The following is a 20,755-nucleotide window of genomic DNA, read 5'->3' as shown; positions in this document are numbered from 1 at the left end:
CTCATTTTATTGCTGCCATGAGTGATTTGGGATTCTCACAATGTGTCAATGAGCCAACTCACCAACTAGGGAATACACTAGATGAACAAGTTACTTTCTTACCTGGTAACGTTCTTTCGATGGGATGGTCCAACGACGTATTCCATATCTATGACAGGTAATATCCACAGCTGTGCTGCTTCGGAAAATCTTTGGCGTCTGCGTCCTGCGTCGATGACGTCGATGCGCCGTCCCCGAGGACCTCCTCCAATGGCCGACGTCACCCGATGTGATAAGTAGGACGCACGACGGCCATAGCCTCAGTTATAGTTTTTTCCCAGAACGTGTGCCACCAGTTTTCTGGCAGTCAGACACACAAGGCCTTGCGGAATGCAAGCTGCAATTGCAAAAGAAATTCTGCAGCGGGGAAGGCAGAGAGGGAGCGATATGGAATAAGTCGTTGGACCATCCCATCGAAAGAACATTACCAGGTAAGAAAGTAACTTGTTCTTCGAGGGGATTGGGTCCTCCGACGTATTCCAAATCTATGACAGACTCCCAAAGCAGTACAAAGCAAGGAGGTGGGAAAGAATTTAGAATACAAATTTAGCATGCCAAATCAAATTGCGGAATAGAGAACTGCCTTGCCAAAGACCAGATATTGCCCTCTGATGGAATCGAGGGAGTAGTGACGTACAAAAGTATGTACTGAAGCCCAGGTGGCTGCATCACAGATGTGACGAATAGGAACTCCCCTCTGCAGGGCAGTAGACGCAGCCACTCCTCTGGTAGAATGGGCCTGCAAGCCAGCCGGAGGGTCCTTACCCGCCAAGCGGTAACACTGGGAGATAGCCAAAATAATCCAACAAGACAAAGTCTGTTTCGTCACAGCTTGTCCGAAACGCTTTCTAGCGTAACCAATGAAAAGTTGATCGTCCACTCTAACCCGGGACATGCGTGAAATATAAAAGCTCAACGCTCTCCGAGGATCAAGCCTATAGAGCCTCTCCTCTTCCTTACCAGGATGTGGAGGAGGATACAACGCCGGAAGAACAACCTTCTGGCTCAAATGAAAATCCGAAACCACCTTCGGAAGAAAAGAAGGACGAACTCTAAGGACAACCCTGTCTTTGTGAAACACAGTGAAGGGTGGCTTAACTGAAAGTGCCTGTAACTCACTCACTCTGCGAGCAGAAGTAACCGCAACCAAAAACACCGTTTTCAGAGTCAACAGCCTCAAAGGGCAAGAATGTAAAGGCTCAAACGGAGCACCCATAAGAAACTTAAGAACAAGGTTCAAATCCCAACCTGGCACCAAAAAAGGTGACGGAGGGAACACATTAGTGAGCCCTTTCAAAAACTGCGAAATTAAAGGAATCTTAAAATAGGAACACTCTTCAGACGAGCGCTTAAATATGGACAGTGCCGCCAGTTAGCCTTTAATGGTCCCCACTTACAAGCCCCTGTGGGCCAAAAATAGGAACACTCTTCAGACGAGCGCATAAATATGGACAGCGCCGCCAGGTAACCTTTAATGGTCCCCACTTACAAGCCCCTGTGGGCCAAAGAAAGCAAAAAAGACAAAACTATGGGAATGTCACATTCAAAAGGATCCACATTCTGAACTCTGCACCAGTCGCAGAACTTTCTCCAACGGCAACGGTACAGACTTTGTTGCCGAGAGCAACACTTCCATCACGTCTTCAGGGAGGTCGCAATCCTTATACCTCAACCTTTCAGAAGCCAAGCGTGAAGATTGAGGGATCTGACCTCTGGATGGAGAACCTGATCCCCCTCCCGTGAGAGCAGATCGTCTCGGTAGGGAAGACGACGTGGAGGGCAGATGGACAAGTCTAGAAGGTCCGGGTACCACGTCCTCTGGGCCCACGCTGGAACAATGAGGATCATCCGTGAACCGAATCTCCGTAACCTCGGCAGCACTTGCGGGATGACGGGGACTGGAGGAAACGCGTACAGCAGTGGGAATGACCACTCCACCACGAACGCGTCTCCTAAGGCTCCTTTTGGAGGAAATTCCCACAAGCAAAACCTTTCACACTTCCGGTTGACACTGGAGGCGAAGAGATCCACTTGAGGGGTCCCCCAAAGGGCGAAGATCTCCAGGAGAATCTCCTGAGCCAGCTCCCACTCGTGAGAGATCGTGCTCTGCCTGCTCAGAAGGTCCACCGTCTCGTTGTCGTCTCCGGCCAGATGAATCGCCGAGATCGAAACTTCCTGCTGGCTGGCCCAGAAATCGAGCTGCATCGCCTCCCTGCACACCGGAAGTGACCCTGCCCCCCCTTTTTGTTGAGGTAGTGCATGGCCACCGTGTTGTCTGTCAGAATCAGGACACTCTTCCCGCGCACAGTCGGCAGAAAAGCCTTCAGGGCTAGCCTGATGGCCCTCAGCTCCAACAGATTGATATGGAGTCCGGACTCCGACGGAGACCAACGACCGCTGACTGTCAACTCGTTGGCATGAGCTCCCCATCCCGTGAGGGATGCGTCCGTCACGATCGTCACCTCTGGCCAGGGCAGCCAAAATGGGGCCCCCTTCATCAGATTGCCCTCGACGGCCCACCACAGAAGGTCCCGGGCTACCGAGGGCGGCACCTGAACAGGGTCCGACAGCCTGCCGGTGGACTGAGACCACTGGAGCTTGAGTGCCCACTGCAAAGATCTCATCCGCAGACGAGCCTCTGGCACCAGAAGAATGCAGGATGCCATGAGGCCGAGCAGTCTCAAGAACTCGGACACTGGGAGAATCTGGGCAAACTGAAACTTGTGCACCATCTGCGGAATGTGAAGAGCCCTCACCTGAGGAGGAAAGCACTGCCCCAGGGACGTGTCGAGCACTGCTCCGATGTACTGGAGCCGCTGCGTTGGTGTCAAATGGGACTTCTTTAAATTGAGGGAGAAGCCCAGCCTGTGGAGGGAGTGGCAGGTGACGGACAGATGATCCAGGACTTGCTCGGGAGAGCTCCCCCTGATCAACCAATCGTCCAGATAGGGGTAGACGTGAATCCCCCCTTTCCTGAGATGCGCTGCCACCACCACCATGAGCTTGGTGAAAACCCTCGGGGCGGAGGTCAATCCGAACGGCAGGACCCGAAACTGAAAGTGCGAGTCGCCAACCGCGAACCTCAGGTACTTCTTGTGCTTGGGATGGATTGGCACGTGGAAGTAAGCACCCTTGAGGTCGAGAGACACCAACCAGTCCTGAAGTTGAAGGGCCTGGAGGACTTGAGAAAGAGTCACCATCTTGAACTTGTCCTTCCTGAGGAGTTTGTTCAAACCGCGCAAGTCCATGATGGGTCTCAATCCCCCGTCTTTCTTTGAAATCAAAAAATAAGGGGAATACCATCCCTTGTTCCTCTCCGCTACAGGCACCAGTTCTAAGGCGCCTTTCTCCAGCAGGGCTTGAATTTCCTGCGCAAGGAGCAGATCCGGACTCTTCAAAGAGAGGTTCCCTGGTGGATTGTCGTGAGGCCTCTGCCGAAACGGAAGACAGTAGCCGTGGGTTATGATCTCCATAACCCACACATCCGAAGTAATGACTTGCCACTCTACAAGATGCTGCGCCAGCCTTCCCCCAACCGGAGAACCATGGTACCTGGCCTCATGACTGAGTGGTAGCGGCTGCGGCGTTGCATGAGGGCAAAGAGGCAACTGCCCGAGCGGCCTTGGCACCTCGAGTACCTTTGTTTCCACCTCTGGCACTCTTACGATGGCCTCTTTGACTGCTAGCTCCTCTCGCTTTACTGAAGGACGAGTAATAGCGAAAGGAACCTCCCCTCCATTGCTGTCCCCTAGGACAAAAAGGCGGAGGTTGGCGAACTGCAGCACCCAATGATTTTCCTGCAGCTTTGGAGGTCTGCAACCTCTCAAGGCTCTCGTCAGCCTTGCTGCCAAAAAGGTGTTCACCGTCAAAAGGCATGTTTAGGAGCCGGGACTGCACATCAGGAGCGAACCCAGACTTCCGCAACCACACAAACCTGCGCATTACGGTGCTCGCCGCCATGGACCGGCTGACACAATCCACCAAGTCCAAACCTGACTGAACGGCCTCAGACATGGCATCCTTGCCATCCTGAACCATAGCAAGGAAACCATCCCGTTCGTCCCCTTCGGGAATATGATCAGCCGCTAATGCAACACAGTTCCACAGAGTGTGCGTGAAACGAGACAAGGCACATATGGAGTTGGCCGCCTGAAGCGCCATACACCCCGAAGAAAACACTTTCTTCGCCCAGCCGTCAAAACGTTGTTGTCCCTATCCTGAGGGATGGTAGGATACGACGCCTGCTTTGCCGGGGCCGTAGCCGCCTGTACCACCAAACTCTCTGGGGTGGGGTGCCTAGACAAGCAGCAGGGGTCGCTACTGGCTGGACGGTATTTTCGCGACAAAGACTTGCCCACTGCCGGGAGACTCTCCGGAGCAGTCCAAGCTGCCGCCACCCTTCTCTGCAGAGCCATATGAAAAGGCAAAACCGAGTCAGTGGGTGGACCGAGATCAAGGATGTCCGTGAGATCACCCTGAACGAACTCCCCTGGGGGAGCTGACAAACCCAAGTACTCGGTAACCCGAGACATAAGGCGCCGATATGAAGAATCGGCATGAGTGCCAGGCTCCGGCCGACAAAACTCCACCTCCGGAGAGGTGTCCAGTCCACTGGCATCATGCAGCGACTGCCTCAGGTCATAAAACTGGCTATGGCCCGAGATAAAGTCATCTGGAACCGTAACCGGAAACAGGCCGCCATAAGAGCCTTCATCACCCTCTGAAATGTACTCCAGGCGGGGAGAGGAAGACCAAAGCAGTGCCGGACCTTAGCCATAGCCTTTCTAGGGGCAAACTCTGTGCCATGGGGCCCCTCCGACACCACCGCCTCGAAAGGCGCCTGCGTCGACAGAAAAGGCGTCGAGGGCGCTGAACGAGTCGGCGCCGGCATCGACAGAAAAGGCGTCGACTTCGAGCGAATCGGCGTCGACGACAGCTGCAGCACCGCCAGCATCGGCGGCGTCGACACAGTCCTCGAAGCCAGAGCTCCGAGCGTGTCTCTCGACAACCTGGGCACCGACGGCGTCGATGACCCCCTCGGAGACAGAATCTCGAGAGAAATCGTCGACGACCTCGGCGCCACAGGCGTAGACGTCTTCTTCGAAGACGGCACAGGATCACGCGGTCTCGAGCGCGTCGAGGACCAGGACCTGGAACGGGCATGGTGAGAACGGCTACCCTTGTCCGAGCCCGAAGGCGTACGGGCAGTGTCTCTCGACCGGTGCCGACCGACCCCACTCGGAGGCACGGACGGACCGGTGCCCTGCAATTCCAGAATCGCTAGCATCTGCTTCCCGAAGAAAGCCCATTCCTCCGGTGTCGGTTGCATGGAGGGATAAGCGACCCGCCGACGGGCTGAGTCCTCGGAAGAGGACGGGGAAGGCGACCTATGCTGGCGCTTCCTGGAATGCCTTGAAGAGGCAGAGGAGTGGCGAGACCGAGTCCTGGAAGGAGACCCACCGGACTTCTGACGATGACGCAGAGAGTCACCCCTCGAGTCATCGGTCGAAAGAAACCCCGCAGACCTCGACTTCTGGGGCTTAGACACCCGGCCTACCGACAGCTTCTTCTTGCGTTCCCGCAAGGCCTTTGCAGTGAGCAACTGGCAGTCGACACAGTCGTCTGTATCGTGGGCCTCCCCGAGGCACCAGAGGCAGGCATCGTGCGAGTCCGTGACCAACATCTTGGACCCACAGTCCCCGCAGTTCTTGAAGCCCGGAAGCGGGGTCGAAGATGACAAAGACATCGCCACGAACAGGTCATCACAACCAACCGAACAGGTTCAACGAACCGAGAATAGAAAACAGCAACTCCAACGAGTCGAGGCGTACCGAGATTCACAAAGCGAACACGCGGAAAAAACGGAAATGAGGCTATGGGCGTTGTGCGTCCTACTTATCACATCGGGTGATGTTGGCCGTCGGAGGAGGTCCTCGGGGACGGCGCATCGACGTCATCGACGCTGGACGCAGATGCCAAAGATTTTCCGAAGCAGCACAGCTTTGGACATTACCTGTCATAGATATGGAATACGTCAGAGGACCCAATCCCCTCGAACTTATTTTCTCACCAGAAGCACTTACAGGTGTTTTTCCTGCCTTCTGAGTGACATGTATAGACCATTTAATTGTCCCTTTTACCATTGAAGCTACGTCCTACTTGTCTAAATCTGGATCTTGTAGTGTTCTAAAGCGTGATTAGGGTTGTATTAACACCACTTGTATCTCGCCTCACATTAATGAACTTAGTGCATCATTCCAAGCTGTAGGTCTTTCAACCTTGGTACAGATGTTTACTTGCACTGCATACTCCTTGGCCCCACTGAAAAAATCTAAAATCTGTGGTTGGCTCTCTGAGCCATGGTTTAATGAAGATCTTAAGCGGCTTTGTCTTAAACGCCGCCAAGCCGAGTGTAAATGACACTCTCTGGAATGCCCTTCCTCTTGCCCTCCGCACCATTGAAAATCATTTACAGTTCGCTGAGCCTTAAAACCCTGGCTTTTCTAGGGCTACTATCTTGTTTATCTTTACGGCTCTTCTGTTGGAATTCTCAGGCGCCACAATGCCTTAGGCAAACGTTGCGCTATGGAAAAAGATTAGCGTAACATAACATAGCATATTTATAAGTTGCTCAAAGAAACCATCATCATGTTTAAAATACTGGGGATTTGTACACGTCAAAGAATCCTCGAGGGAGATATACAGATACGGCATTTGCATTTAGGCCTTCATCTAAGCTAATATTAGATAGTAGGTGTTACCGGGGAAACCTGGGATTAGGGATGCCTTGGCTAGGAAGGGAAAGCCCACGGGAGATAACAGAGGGACACCCATTAGTGTAATCACCGACCTTTTCTAGCCCTGTACAATATAGTTAACATCCATTCCATATGTTGAATAATCTGCTCATATTCAGAATAAACAATTTTCATATCTCACCTGGTTTAAGAGACATAAAAACCCTTGAACTTATCCCCAGTTTCATCATTAAGGCCATCTTTGACAGCTTCCACGAGTTTGCCAAGATACGACAGGGGATTTCCGGCATGAATACGACTACACCATTGTCCACAAGCCCAGAGGTGAAGCCAACCCTGAAGACTATCTGTCAAGGCACCCCGAAAGCGCACCGGAAGACAACATGCAGGGTGAGGCAGAAGCCTACATTGCATATCTATCCCTCAATGCTCTCCCCCCAGATATCCCAAAGGACCTGTTTGCCGAGAGGTGCAAATCTGAACCCACCATACAGGCAGTCAAACCCCAACAGGTTGCGACACCTGGCCACAGAACGGTTTGTGAATGGGGAGGTAGACAAGAGGGACTTACAGCGAATGGCCAGGAATCACAGAGAACTAGCCAAATCAGATCAAGGGACTCTCCTGCAAGGAAACCGACTGGTGGCCCCCAAAAGTCTGAGGAAAGCTCTAGGCATCACAGCCCACGAAGGCCACAGGGGAATAGCCAATATGATGAAAATCCTCCGGAATCAGGTGTGGTTTCCGTATAAGGACACAATAGTGGAGGATACGCCAAGATACTGCACACCGTGCTAGGTAACAGCAGCAAGCAGACCTCTGTGCCCGCTCCAAACAATGTCACTACCCGAAGGCCCCTGGCAAAGAGTGGCCATGGACTTCTATCGACCCCTAGAAGAAGGAGGCCACCTACTGGTAATCATTGACAAATACTCTTGCTTTCCCCTGGTAAAGTATGTCCCGTCCACAGCATTCCACCAGGTGGTGGTAGTGATAGACAAACTATTTAGCAAATGGGCTGTCCCCAACATAGTCAAGAGGGATAACGGCCCGCCATTTCAAGGCCAAGAATTCAGGAATTTTGCAGTGCACTTAGGATTCCACCATCAAAAGATCACACTGGTGTGGTCTCAAGCCAACGGCATGGTGGAATAATTTATGGCCACCATAAAAAGGACCCACCAGAAAGCAACCACTGACCTAATGCCCATGCCCCAAGCCATCTCCCAAATGTTAAGGAGCTACAGGAATACACCACACGAGACAACCGGACGAGCACCTGCTGAACTCATGGTAAAATATAAACCAAGGACCCGACTTCTGCAGCTGGAACATTACACCTCTGCAGAAGACGCCGAGATCAAAGAACGGGAAGCCCAAAGGAGGAGGAAAGCAAAGGAGGGGAAAGATCGGAAGCGGAAGGCCGAAAAACACCAAATCCCAGTGGGCAAGGCTGTAGTGGTCAGGCAAAAAAAACAAAGAAAGACTGACACCAGGTACAGGTCTGAGCCACTCGTGGTCCCCGAAGTCAAAGCACCACTGATCACGGCTATGGGAGAAGATGGAGAAATCACCAGAAACGACCCATTCTTCCGCAAGCTGTTCCAGGAGGAATCTGACCAGGAGACACAAGCGATGGAACAAGAAGCTGAAGAGGAACCCCGGACAGAACCGCCTGACGATCCCCCGCCAAGGGTGCCGGACGAGGATGCCGGGGACGCACAGGGTCGCCCCCAGCAAACTATACGCAGGCCCCCTTGCCTCTTCGAACAGATCTAGGCCACAAACTTTCATGATAAGCAAGGGGGGGGGGTGTTGTGGTTGAATTGGACACCGTCCCCTTTAAGAGGAAGAGAACTGAGAAGGAGAGGAGAGAGCCGGGAGGGGAGAGGTGGGGAGAAGGAGGGGGCAGGAGGAGGGAAGTCAGTTAAAGTAGGAGAAATAAAGCAAAAAGTCGCATGAACAAGGTGTCCGGTATCTTTATTGAAAGTGTACAGTAGCAAGTGCAACAGAGGCGGCTGTGAGAAAATCTCCTCACTGCATTGGAGCCTCCTTCCTAGCACATAAACCGAATGGGAGTTGCAGCACTAGCAGCGGTCCCACCAGTGCTATGGTCCAGTCATTTGAAGCACAGGAAGTGACAATGCCAACCAATCAGATTAAGGGGACAATTGTTTTTGAAAATCAGACAACTGGGAGAGGGGACATATCACAATGACAGAGATAACAAATGCTATCAGGGCTAAACATGCCCCAGCCCAAATACATGCTGCTGTTTTTTTCTTACCAACCACAGCAGTGTTGTATGCACAGGAGATGTGGGAACTCTGTGTGGTACTTTGCGTCCATCAATGACAATGTATATGTCTATATCAGTCCCATTTGGCACTGATCACTGTGGTTTGCAGTTGTACATTCACAAGGATTGCAGCCTGGACAGTGACAGAGGTTCAATCTAATGAATCTGTGCCAGAAGGTGAAAACGAGCAGAATGTATGAAATGGATAAGAACAATTAACACAAAGTATAGAGGGGTAGTACAGTGCACTCCAGTTTCACTGAGTCAAATGATGACCAAGACACACATGGGAGCTCATTTTAGTTGAGCCTGTAATTTGGTGGCGGGGAGCTGTTACGTTAACACTTCACCGTAAACGGCACCCCACCACCAAATTTTCATAATTTTCACTGTGGAGTACAAATGGGAGGGCAAAAGGCGACATACCAGCGCGTACACCACCTCTTGACCTCCCCTTCTGCACTATGCTGCACAAATTGAATAAACGCTGCCTGCCATGCTAACTTGCATAACAGTATGGTAAGACATCTGAGAACCAACATCAGCAACAGAAGACTGGGCACAACAAAAGCTCAGGCATGAGGACTTGTTGCCTGGGAAAACTAAACATCTCTCTCCCAGAGAAGACTCTCTTTCCACTGCCTTATGAGGAGGCTCACGCACAAAAAAACATGATTGCTCTCTTTCACAGAGGTGGTCTGAAAAATCTGTACATATTAGGCAAAGTAGCACATAACACCCAGACATCATTTTGGCTCTCCCACAGAGGAGAAGAACTCTCAAAGATCCTCAGGGCTTACATACAAAGTACCACCATTGTCATCCAGGTTTGTATCTCCTATAGAGAAGTCAGTTACCCTCTCATTTTTCATTCTTTGATTCAAATTATTTAAAAGAGTGCTGAAGCAAGTACATTCAGAGACTCGAAATAGCTTTTGATCTTTATAGGTGTAAAAGTGGTAGGCGCAATTTGAGCATGTCTACCAACACTTTGCAGCAGTTGGACACACTGAGAATGGTGGGGTTGTTTCTCCCTATACCATACGCATGGATAAGGTGCATTTACCCCTTCTGTGATATCAAGTCCTTCAGTGGAGTTTTTCTTGAAGCCACTCAGGTCTGACCCGTGGTGCTTTTGTGACACATATGGCCAGGACATAGGCCCTCATTACGACCCTGGCGGTAAGTGAAAAACGCTGCCGGTAAAGGATTACCGGCATCGCCTACCACTAGGGTTGATTATGACCCGAGATAGCACTATTAGCGGCACCGTAATCAACGGTGCCGTTAAAAGCGCCATGGGCGCGGGCACGCGACTCACATGCCGTAAATACCGCCATGGCGCTAAGTTGGGAACAATACGAGTCACGCGTACATTGAAATAACGCCTTTGTGAAGGCCATAAAGTACCTTACCGCCATGGTGCTAATACCGCCATCGCGGACCAACCGTAAATGGCCATGTGCAGTGTTCCCAGCTGCCACAGGTGCACACAATCAGCACAGGTGGAGGCAATACAGACTGGGCAAGCACAAAAGGAGCACACCCCACCCCTTCCCACACACAGTTACACTCCACAATGAATCCAATACTACTAGCAATGCTGGGGCTGGAGCACCTGATTGCAGTGGAAGTGCTACAACAACTACAAGAAGTACAACAACAGGCAGCACAGAGGAGACGCAGGAGGAGAAGGAGGGCAAGGCAGGGCCAGCATGCCCCACCAGCACAGCCAGTGCCACCACGCAGGCAACCCCCAATCCCACGCATCAGAGCCAGTCCATTCAACTCAACCGCTGAGCAGATCCACACCCTGTACCACCTGGACCGGGACACCATCACCACCATTGTGGACATGATATATGACGACATAGTCAGCCTCATTGAAAAACGCACCGCCATCCCACCCCTACTGAAGGTAGTGTCTGTGCTCCACTTCCTGGCCACAGGCACCTACCAACACACAGTGGGGCAACTGCATGGCATTTCACAACCATTATTCTCACGTACGTTGAACCAAGTGCTTGATGCCCTCCTCAAGCACACAGACGAACATATTTCCTTACCACGGTCTGCCCAGGAGATCTCAAACACCAAAGTGGGTTACCATTCACTGGTCGGCATACCTGGTTGCATTGGCGCCATCGACTGCACCCATGTGGAATTGGTGGTCCCACATGCCATGGAGGTAGTGTACCGCAACCGTAAGCTATACCAACCAATCAATGTGCAAATGGTATGTGACTCAAAAAAGATCATCACACATTGCTGTGCTTGATTCCCCGGATCAACCCATGATTCAACGGTCCTGCGGACTCCACGATTCCACACTACATGGAGCGACATGCAGGGCACAGATCCTGGCTTCTCGGTGAGTCGCATGTTAGGCTCATGGAAATGTGATGTGGGTAGGTGATTGAGGCATATATGCATACTTCAACTGGCTGAGATGGGGGGGAGAGATGCATACATAACCTAGCTGCGAGTGCAAGAGGGAATGGAGGAAGCTCACACCCCAAAATCCGCCCAGACTGGACCTCACACCTGACCACATAATGCAAGATGCAAGCAGCCCTACCATGCGAATGAAGCAGTGTCCCAACCATCCCACAGACATCTGCATGTGCACTATACCAAATCCGACTGCATCCCCCACAACGAAATGCAGTATCAAGCAACGACTATAGCCAATACAAAGCAGAAAACACCATGAACTGAAAGGCCAGTCCCCCATTACTGCGTACAAAGGAGTCACATGGGGGTCAAATACATCAATACACCGCTACACTGACACAGAAGCCCAACTAAATTGCATGACACCATTTGTTGTGCGTAGTGAGAGCATCATGAGGCTGACATCAACGTTGCCAGGATGACAGCATACAAATAAGTGGACATCTGCAAGATCACAGAAACAACGGACGTGGACTGACACAGTGCATATGCACTCACAAGGAACTGGACCCCCCGGCGCACACTAATCAATGACATGCAAAACAGTCCATAAGAGGAATACACACATAGCAGTCTCATCGTGTGACTCCATCCATGCACGGAAATGGGGTTGAGATGAAGAAACAAATGCATGCCATGGTATCACTTAATGAGGTCAAACATGATGAGTTAACTTACACATACATTGTTGCCCACATGCAGGTGATGCAGGCTATCCCTTGAAGCGGTGGCTCCTTACCCCAGTCCGGAACCCACAGAACAGGCACGAGGAGGACTATAATCGTGCCCATACACGAACCTGTGTGGTGATTGAGCAGTCATTTGGCCTCTTGAAGGCACGGTTTCGCTGCCTTAGCAGGTCTGGTGGGGCACTCCTGTACCGCCATGAGAAGGTGGCAAAGATTGTCAAGGCATGTGTGATGCTACACAATATGTGCATCAAACGGAATGTGCCCCTGCCCCCTGACGCAGAACAGCAACCACCTGACAAAGAGGATGAAGAGCGTGGGGATGGGGCAGCACCTCAGGGAGGAAGCGATGCACAGGAGGGACGTGACTTGCGTCGGACTCTGATCAACCAATTCTTCTAGCACACATGGATGGGGGGTGTCATTTGGGGCATTGGGTGTGTGAGGGACATGGACACTGTAGACTGTTCACCAATAAAGCACACGTACGCAATGAGCAATGTCGACACATGTGATTTGTGCATAACCAAAAAGTGTATTGAAAAGGTAAATCTAAGTGAACACACCGACTCCTCCCTCCCCCCTCTACTCCCCAACACACCCACTCCCCCCTCTACTCCCCAACACACCCACTCTCCCCTCTACTCCCCAACACACCCACTCCCCCTGGCCCCTCTACTCCCCAACACACCCACTCCTCCCTCCCCCTCTACTCTCCATAACATGGTGTGGATGACTGTGCACAAGTGCATCATGTGGCATCAGTACACAAGGCTGCGCCTATTGGCACCCCCCTCTCCCGGCACCCGGTGCACCCCTGTCGGTACGCCGCAGGTTCCTGCCCGATCTGCGGATGGGGCTGGTTCGGGTTGAACTGGCAGCCGAGGAGGAACTGGGTTGGTCACATGGCCGCATGTCCCGCATTGTTTGGACTATCTCTGAACGTACGTGCCGCACCGCGGCCAGTTCGGCACAAATGTCCTTAGAAGTGGACTCAATGGCAGACCTAACAGTATCAGCACATTCGCGCATTTCCCCCCTAGCGGTGGCACATTCTGTGACATGCTGTGTCAACAGGGCTGCAAGTTGCTGTTGCCGCGTGATTATTTCCTGCATGGACTCTTGGCTGTTGTGGCCTGTGGCTGGTGGTTGTGGCGTGTCCATTATGCTGCTCCCCTCCTGCACATCTGCTATTGGGCAGGGAGTAGCTGGCCAAGAGTTTCCAGGAGATTGCCCCTGTATGCTAGTGTCATGCTGGCTGCACGGGACAGGTAGGGGGAATGCAGGGGGCCAGTTGGGGGACCCATGACAATATCTACATCCCCTTCTTCGTTGTCTGAGATAGCTGCGGTGGCAGCAGTCTCACCAATGGTGCTGCTTTCTGCAGATCTAGTGCCTTCAGTGGACACCACTGGGCGGATGGTTGAAGTCGGTGGCGCCGAAGTGGTTGACTTGCTGGACATCGGTGCCGTGGCATATGCTGTGCTGTGGGATTCATCCTGTTGTGGGGGTTTGCTTTTTCTACCTGAGGTGGAGGGACGGTGTTGTGGCTCTTCAGGCCTGTGCTTCTTGGCAGGTGTTGTGCATGTGTCTTCATCGGCACTGTCCGAATGAGAGCCTGTGGTGGACCAAAGGAGGGAGAGGGTTAGTGATGGGTCTACGGACATTGAGCAGGCATTGTGATGGCTGCATTCATTTTGATTGCTAGATGGTTCACATTGGAGGCAGTGACAGGTGGTAGAAGCATGGAGGCATATGGGTGGCTACAGAAAGGGGGTGCATTATGCATGTGTACAAGGTGGCGGTCAGCACTGCCTGTAGGCAGTCTTGTGCTAATGTGTCCGGTGGACCCTGTTAGGCATCATTGCACTTCCCAACCATCTGGACATCATTTTGGTGAGATCGGCATAGTTGGATTTAAGGCACCTACCTGCGTCGCCTGATGTCTGGCCCCTCTCTCCATATCTCCAACTCCCTCAATGCTCTCTGTGCCTATGGTGGCGGCACATATCTCCTCCCACGGCTGTAGTTTGATGGGCGACTCAGCTCCTCCTCCAGTCGCCATGTTGAGATTCCGATTGGCCGCCAGTATGCTCCTGACCCGGAGCCGTAGATCGTCCCACCTTTTTCGGCATTGTCTGGCATTGCGGGGTGTTGTGCCGACAGCACTGACCCTCTGGGCTACCATGGCCCATATGGCCTTTTTTCGCTGCAGCGCCGGTCTGGTCATCTCCGTGGAAAACACAACATCAGCATGCTCTTGGAGTGTTTCGGCCAACATAGTTAGCTCCTCCCTTGAAAAGCGCTCCTGCCGCAGCCGATCTCCGCTCTTCTTCAGAACTTTTGGCATTGTGATGTGGAATGGGCGGTGTAGAAGGTTTGTGGAGGTTGTGGGGGTCAGGTGTTCACTGGTAACAGTGGATGGCAATGGATTGCGTTTTTAAAGATGGCTGCCGTGCTCTTTCCCGTTCCTATGCGGTGACGCTACTTCCGGATCCGCTTGTTTACGGTCGCCGCTAATAGCGGTTCCCGTTAATTTCGGTTACCGCTATTAGCGGTGACCGCTAATGTCGATGGCTAGGGTGGCGGAGGTGCTAATTGCATGGCATACGATGCCGGTAAGTGGGATTTTACGGCCTTTAGCGGCATGGCAGAGATAACATTACCGGCATGGCGCAATGCTCGTGCCCGAGAAGTCGTAATGTGCCGCTTTTAGCGGTCTCTGGGCAGCACGGACACGTTATTTGGCCATGCCGGTAATGGCCGATCCTTACCACCAGGGTCGTAATGAGGGCCATAGTATCCTAATATTACATGCACCTACAGTATCTCCTCAAGGTTTGACTATTTCCTACAGGTGACCTTCACTGACAATGGGCAACTGCATATAACTCGGTCTGACCTAAGGGACAACAGAGGTCATCGCAAATTTCTCAAATACCTATATCTGAAAAACAGCCTTTTATAGAGAGCACATCTCTGCCATCACCACTGTCATGCATTGCCTACACAGGCTTATAAATCCGGGTAAATCCAAACATCACACCCACAGTTAGGCCTGACCCTGTTTGAACGGGTATCATCTTCCTAGCCTTGGTAGATAGAGGAACCCGAGAGAGACGTGGCCAACACCACACTGGGCCCGCACACAGTACTCAACTCTTTACTCTCAGTGCAATTCTGAGGCAGCGATAAGTTCATAGTGCATGAATTTGTATTTTTTTTATTTTTATTTAGTATAATACAGCCAACAACAAGCTTTATATACAGTACAATAAAACAGTAACCCTAGCACAATATTAAAAAGAGAAGCAAGAAACAGCATTCCCAACCGTTCGTAATGCGCAGCGAACACAAAAAGATTTCCACTTTAATCTCCCAAATCAGGCAAAGTATCCTTAATATTAAGCCACAATCTAGTTAAATGATACATTAATGGGATATCGTTTCCCATCATGTAACGATCCCAAAGTTCCTCTGCAATATGGTGACATTGATCAGAAACACCAGAAGCCCTAATAGCTTGTACCCTAGATATAGTGAGCCTAGTGCAATAGCAGATTAAGAGCCTAGTTATTTCGATGTAATTTCCGTTACAAAATCTGCAAGATATCTCACTTTTTTCCAGACCAAGTTGGGCACCTATAATATTGAAAGTCTCCCCCAAGTTAAATTTGACTCGCAGATATTCCTTCCTGATAAACACACTAGGAAACTCTCTAACATATAAGGGCAAGGTCAGGGGGGCATCCAAGCCCTATAATCATGACTAGTGCACTTAGTTGCTATATCAACCACTGTTTGCTCTTTGTCAAGTGCAGCTAGAGTCTTCTTTAGTTCCCTTTTAAATAAAGAGAGTGAAGTGAGCAGAGGGTTGATGTTTAATCTAGTACACCACATCAATCCATCATCCAAAATCGTGCCAAAGATGGAGGTTTCATGATGGCTATAATACGACAAATGACGGATTAGGGCAATCAAAGCATTGAACAAATATCCAAATATCCAAATCTTAGTAAAAAAAATGAATCAAGAAGACACAAGGGTAGGTTTAGCATAGTTTTTAGACAGTACCATTCCAAGTTGCTCAATTATTTCTCAGCCTTACCACCCCATACTTCAATACCATAAGTCAATTTAGCCACGATTTTCATCTTGTATATGGTCTCCAAAGAGGAAAGAGAATAGCCCACATGCTGGATAGAGAACTTCTTAAGTGCTCCTGCTAGCTGGCATGTTTCGAATTTAGCTTTAGTTATATGTGGAGACCCGCTCAATCTATGAGCTACATTGGCACATAAATAGTTTTAATGAGTTACACATTCAGCCCTATCTCCATTCGAATACAAATTAGAGAGCACCTGTTGTATCTTCTTCCAGCAACCAAATATCATGGTTTTAGTTTTTTGGATGTTGATGGTTAAATCATATGCACTGGCATATTTAACAGGTTTGTTAGGTTGAGCTTGAGGACCTCTAGGCGTTTTATTTAACAGGATAAGATTGTCGGCATAGCCGAGCCAAGGCATATGCAGGTTACCCAATCTAGGTGGAAACAAAAGGGGAGAGGGTAACTGTAAGGTAAGGTCCACAATTTAAAGATCAAAAAGAACCCGAGCAAATATACATCCCTGTTTTAATTCCCTGTAGTTGATTATTTTGTTGGTCAGTGAACCCTCGAGGTCAAGTCAAAACATGGACCCTTGTGTTTTGATGAAGAGCAGAAATAACATTACGGAGACCGTGGAGCAACCGCCATCTCCTTAATTTCATCCAGAGTTTGTCTCGATTAACTGTATGAAAGGCGGCGCTAAAGTCGACGTATGCCACATAGATACTTTAAGGCGCCAAGCTCTCTCTACCGTGCTGATTAAGGTCATAATATTATCACGGGAAGAGAATGTTTTCCCAAAGCCTGTTTGATTGAATGGCAATATGATTTCAATATTCCCATTCATTCAGTTCGTCTAAAAGCACTCTGGCGCATATTTTCCCCGGGGCATTGAGCATTGCTAGAATGCGACAGCTCTTTGGATCAGAACGAAGACGGCTTTTGTAAAAGGGTACCACAACACTGCGTGTCCAAGTAGCTGGAATTCATCCTGTGGATTCAATCAGAAAGAGCTGGTATTTGTATTTGGATGTTATATAGCCCAAACCTGGTTTAAGAGGGAACAGTGCACTGTACATGTTGTTGAGGTAACATATGAGGTAAGGAGGGAGACAACAGTATAGTATGTTTCAGCCATGGGCTGAGATGTGACGCAGGAATAAAAGGGGCCTGGATGCCACCAAAAAGATGACAAGAGTAAGTTCTTGAGTGCCTTCCTGCACTGCAAGAGTGTTGGTTTGGCCTGGATTACCACGGGGGTGGTGGTCCAGTAGTCAGGGGTACAGCAAGAGAAGGCCTGTTTTCTTCTCGTCCAATGGCCCACCAGCTTTGCCTTCAGCCTAGCGACGGCCTGGATACTCGAGAAGGGGAACACTCCTGAGCTATAGTGTTTTGTGACTATTTAGGCAGATGTGTGAGTGGTGGGTGGCTTATAAGTAATGCAAAAATGGCTTAGGATGGGAAGTCAGTGCAGTTCCCTTGAGATGAGAGAAATGCAGATTCAGTCCTTGTTTCATTCTTGTATTAGTTGTGCCGAGCAGGGTCGGAATGGGCCACACAATTGTCTCGGGCACCAATGGAAAAGTGGCCCACAGCTGCAAATGGCAACTCATTCCTTTTGTGACAGACTGTTTGAGTAGTTCCCAAGGTGGAGGTTTTTGATAAAATGTGATGCAAATAATGCATTTTGAAGCATTTGTATTCAGCAGCACTGGGCAAATCTATTAGCCGCACAGTGAAGTAACTCACCAAACTGGCCCACACCATCATTTTCCGTTTTTGGTTCGGCCATGGGCCTATTGACCTTTAGGCCAGTCCGAGCCTGGTGCCGAGGCATGTTCAGATGCCCTAAGTGGGGCAAGGTACATTGCCAGAAAGCTGCAGAGGAGGGGATTTCCTCATCGGTATGGGAAATTTGGAGGACCTGGGCTATCTCCCAGATGAAGATTAGCTGTTCCCAGGAGGTTTGGGCCTTTTTCCTGATATGTTGTCAGAAGGCGAGGGTGAACCGGAGTGATTTGGCAGTCAAAGCCAGATGAGATGTGAACTCGTCAAGGTGCATTTTGTTTCTCCGCCCATGTATGGTATCCTGCTCGGATGTGTGCGATTTAGCTTCAGGTAAATGTTTGTCATTCAGTCTTGGATGGAGGCTGGATGATTCCTGAGTCGTGAGATGTCCTCGGCACCACTAACTTTTAGGAATAATTTGGTTTCAAACACCCCTTCAACCCTGTTTTACACCTGCAATTCATCACAAATACACAATCTGCATCCAAGGCATGACCTATCCGCGCACCAGGCCCTGCCCTTTCGCACACATGATATGGGCATCGACTACACTTACAGGCATGCATAAAGCTTTGCAAAGTCATACTAATGATAGCTGTGTTTTGAGTATTTGATTCCTGGCGAGAGTGGCAGTTCTACCCCGGGAAAAGTAAAACAAGCCTTCTGTTACTGCCACAATAAATGCAAATAAGAGATGTTGTGAAGTGCTGGCACTAGCCTATGAAAAGTAGGTCTATGTTGCCAGAGCCACACTAAAAGCATTTTAGGCATGTTCAGAACTGCAGGTATTGTCACATTAAAAATAAAGCAAAAATGTGTACCGTTCAAAGAGACGTACAGGTAACCCCAGGAGAAGGGCAGTGGTGGTGACACGACTAGTTTCTGTAATACCTCTCAGCGAGGTGCCAGATGAATTGACTGTCACCGGAGACATTTAAATATGGCCAAAGAACTTCCATTTAATAATTTTTCCCAGAGAAATGATATTCCATTCCCAGTACTGATCTCCTACAAAAAATGTGAGGGACAGATAGGTTGGCCTTTAGTGCACTGCTAAGTACTAGGAGGATGAGATAATGAACTCAAATTCAGCCTCACTAAAGCAGGGGGCTCAAGTTTCCCATGCATTGCAGCTAAACAGTGGAGCGCCCCAAGAGCCGGACCCTCCTACTAGATGTTCCGCAAAGCCCTGAAACCTTTGCTATTTGAATAATCTTCATGACAACACTGTCCCTACTGTGCTGTACTTATCTGATGCTGATTCTGTTTGAACTGTGAGTAACTGGTTGTAACAGCGCATCGATGCCTCCGGGCTGCTGCGTGCTTTAAATACGTGAAAATAAATAAATAAATAGGTTTCCCTGGGTAGGTTACCCCATTATCTGGCCAACCCCTTTACCCGCCTACAGCATTACTTGTCTACCCCTGTCCTTTAACGTTTAGGGGAGCTGTGGCATCTGTGCCAACTGAGGGTGGATTTCCAAGGGCCGGAGCCTTAATTGGAAACACAGTGCCACTCGTGGGTTTATATTGCCGGCAACTATTTATTGAGCTGTCTACACGCCTTCCTATGCTCCCTTTTCCTTCCCTGATTTGCTTTGGAGCAGGTGGACCCTTCCCTAGGACATTACTCACCATGACAGCAGCTGGGTCAAAGGTTGGGCCTTAAGGCTGCCACTTCCAACATGGGAACAAACTGCACCTTGGCACCCATTCCCACCATCCAAGTTTCTAGAGCACAGACCATACAATAACTGCCTACCATTCCTCAACTACCAGGGAAGGCAGGGCCTAACTAAAATCCCGCATTTGCATCTCTAGGTCCACACAGAGGACTCACCCGAGGTCCAGAGCAGGGAAGAAGCAGCACTTCTCGAGGTCCTGAAGCCCTGGGCTGAGAAGCAGATGCTAACCTTCTGTCGGACGCAGGAAGCAGGCTTCTGATTCACTCTCTCCAGGCCGCCTGCTTTTGTATGGGTTACAATGACAGGGTTACGAATAACGCGATGAATGAGGTCCACGTGATGAGCAGTATAGCCGGATGACTCTCTACCACTGGGACACTATTTTTCCAGTTCGGGGGTTTCCTTTTACAAATCATTGGTGTAGATGCCCAATTCCAATATATGCAACCGACGTTTACTAGGACTTCAACTCTCAGAATGAATATTTTTCTTAACTCAAAGCTCAGGACTGGAACAGTGGTGCCAATGGGTTATCATCTGGTCACCCGCACATTGTGGAGTGATTTCAAGCATGCAGTCTATTACTGGAGCTTAATGGCACAGACTTGCAGGGTCTGCAGGGATGTGCTAATGACTGAGGGCTCGCCACATTTTACAGCAGGAAACCACACCATCTCAAGGGTACTGAAAGTATGTTAAGGGAAGGAGGCAGGAATGGTACGGAACCCCTAATGATAACTAATGATAAGAAAGGGGGGAGCAAGAAGGGAAAAAAGACCCCAATTATAGAGAAACATGTCAGCAAAAAGTGATATCAAGGAGACTGATATCACTTGTTATGCCCGTCATATCAGAATTCTTGATATCGCAGGCATGCAGCAGTTGGTGAAACAGTGTCAAGAGTATTTAATAACACTGCTCTTTCCACAAAA

The 20,755-nt window shown here is 50.0% G+C and overlaps 1 protein-coding gene across 6 annotated transcripts in view; it reads right to left on the bottom strand.

The window, feature by feature from the left end:
• The window catches only part of SLC4A2 (solute carrier family 4 member 2), a 1,509,271-nt gene that overhangs the window by 1,454,255 nt on the left and 34,261 nt on the right, over positions 1 to 20,755 (bottom strand). Inside the window, exon 1 of one of the 6 annotated variants that reach the window (XM_069645998.1) lies at positions 19,979 to 20,060. The exons of the other annotated variants lie outside the window; for them this stretch is intronic. The gene's annotated coding sequence lies outside the window, so the exon portion shown is untranslated. Of the gene's footprint in view, positions 1 to 19,978; positions 20,061 to 20,755 lie in introns of those variants that run through there. 6 annotated transcript variants of the gene reach the window in all.

Source organism: Ambystoma mexicanum, chromosome 2p (genome assembly GCF_040938575.1).
Source record: "Ambystoma mexicanum isolate Mex_15411 chromosome 2p, UKY_AmexF1_1, whole genome shotgun sequence".
NCBI lineage: Eukaryota > Metazoa > Chordata > Amphibia > Caudata > Ambystomatidae > Ambystoma > Ambystoma mexicanum.
This window is presented reverse-complemented; position numbering and strand designations above follow the sequence as displayed.